We start from the raw sequence: 2,146 nt of genomic DNA on the forward strand, positions 1-2,146 counted from the left end.
ATCGAGGAGTATGCGACTTCATCAACCAAGGTCTTGGATCGTGATCATCGTCTCTAATTTTACTGTGGTCGTCAATTTTGGAATTGGCCAATGATAGTCATGGAACCTACATAAGGTGATGATTTTTATTATTATGATTATTATTATTTTAAATTTTTTTATGCTACCACATCTAGAATATGCCACAACAGATTGTAGGAGTTAACGATCAAAGATACAAGCACATATGCTTACAAAGGACACCATGACTTCCTTAATGTATTAACCGTCTGCAAAAAAGCTTATGAGACCAAATTGATACAATCCTTATGGATCCAATACAATGTCTAGGTACAAAAGAAAATGAAGTAGAACAAAAGATTGAAAAAATCATCATCAGTGTCGGTGTCAATGCCCGAGGATGTTGTGCATTGGCCATCGTCTGAGAAAGTATTGCAAGGGTCGCTCCAAAGCTTCATCAATGACTACCTCCATCAATGACTACCTCGGTAGGTAGTCATTTTGGGAGGGGGAAGAAAAATAGAGCGAAACTGAATAAGATGTTATATTAATCTACTTCAAAAGGCCGACTTTGCATATGAAGTCATTAAACAGAGACAATCAGTGTGAATCGAGCCCAATGTCTGGATACAAAATAAAATGAGGTAAAGGAGAAGAGCAAAGTCGAAAAAAAGTGAGGAGAAAGCCTTGCAGCAATCTCTCAAAAGCTTCGTCAATGGTCGCCTCTGTAGATAGGCGTACTGGGAGAGGCACAGAGAGAAAGAGAGAGGCGTGGAGAGCCCTTTGACATCAAAAAGCAGGGAATCACCAGCTTGAATGAAGGAGCAATTTCTGATGTAAAATGCCCACACTTCTTCATCAATATAATGAAACCGCAGGGAGCAATCAAGTTCGAGGAGGCACTCAGAGAGGTATTGACTACACGAGTATCGAGCAGAGCCGAGACGGTGGTGGACAGGCGAGGAGTGGGCACCCAATTAAGAGAGCTCTGGAAAGGAGGGGGAGCTGAAAATGAGAGGGTTGGCCTTCTGCTGCTTTCGAATTCTGCTGCATGCACTTGTGCCATTGATGCTTGGTGGCCAAAACGACCAGCTCAGAGCCATCGCGTGATCGGACAAAACCGGCAGCTGACGTGGCATCCACCACGGAGTGCGAAGGTAATTTACAGACTGGCGAGCTTTTGCAGCCTACAAGCTGGAGAGAGAGAGAAAGGGATGATGGTGCCTGCAAATAGGGTTGGTTATTGGCCATGGTGAGATCACCCGAAGTCGAGGATGGGGTAGCCATCAGCAGGGAGCTAGTGGAGGTTGGTGATGAGGAAGGTGATCTGCATGAGAGGTTGCAGCTTGTGGCATCCACCAAGTTATGATGCCGATTGTAGTGAGTTGGTGGGCTGCTACAGCTTACGATTTGAAGAGGACGTACTGTTCAAACTCGAGACCAAGTGCACGCGATGCGCCAACGATGAGGGCAACAAGCTCGTGATATTTATTGAGCTGGGCTTCATCGTATTCAACCCGTCTTTGTCAGGGTCTGAGAAGAGGCTGCAGAACGAGGCGCTACAGATAGGTGCTGTGTTGGACATGGCGGGCGATGCTAGGTGCTCCCCACTCCCGCAAGCATCATGGTCAGGATGTCAGACGCCATCTCTCGGGTGGGTGCACTTTGAGCTTCCTTGGGATGGAGGAGAGAGAGAGTTTACGAGGGAGAGGTTGACAGAGAGAGAAACGTGAGATAGGGAGCGTGCTGTCATTGGGTGTGTATGTGTGTGTGGACGCCCTGCATGAGTGTCATATCTCTGTAACCGCTACCATGACCTGCATGTACCTCACAAAAAGCAAAGTTGATGGGGACTGGCGGCTCTCAAATTGCATGGCAAGCTGCAGATGTGTGTGCGTGCCGATAGAAAATGAGAGAGAGATTGGGTGGTTGGTGGGAAAACTGGAGCCGCCAAGTAGGGAAGTAGAGGCGGGAAGGAGTTCGAATGAGTCGAGTGGGTGGCCGCCAATGGAGAGAGAGAGAGAGAGAGAGAGAGAGAGAGAGAGAGAGAGAGATGGATGCATGGGGTTGGGCTAGCGGCTGTAGCAAGAGAGAGTGTGGTGTGGGCACTGGAGTTCGGTAGAAAGTGTGGGCTACAACTGAAAAC

At 47.7% G+C, this 2,146-nt stretch overlaps 1 pseudogene; it reads left to right on the top strand.

Moving 5' to 3' along the window:
* The first annotated feature begins 1,098 nt into the window (after positions 1-1,098).
* On the top strand, positions 1,099-1,919 carry LOC147461170 (uncharacterized; annotated as a pseudogene).
* Positions 1,920-2,146: the final 227 nt, after the last annotated feature.

Source organism: Adiantum capillus-veneris, chromosome 3 (assembly GCF_014529385.1).
Source record: "Adiantum capillus-veneris isolate H3 chromosome 3, ASM1452938v2, whole genome shotgun sequence".
NCBI lineage: Eukaryota > Viridiplantae > Streptophyta > Polypodiopsida > Polypodiales > Pteridaceae > Adiantum > Adiantum capillus-veneris.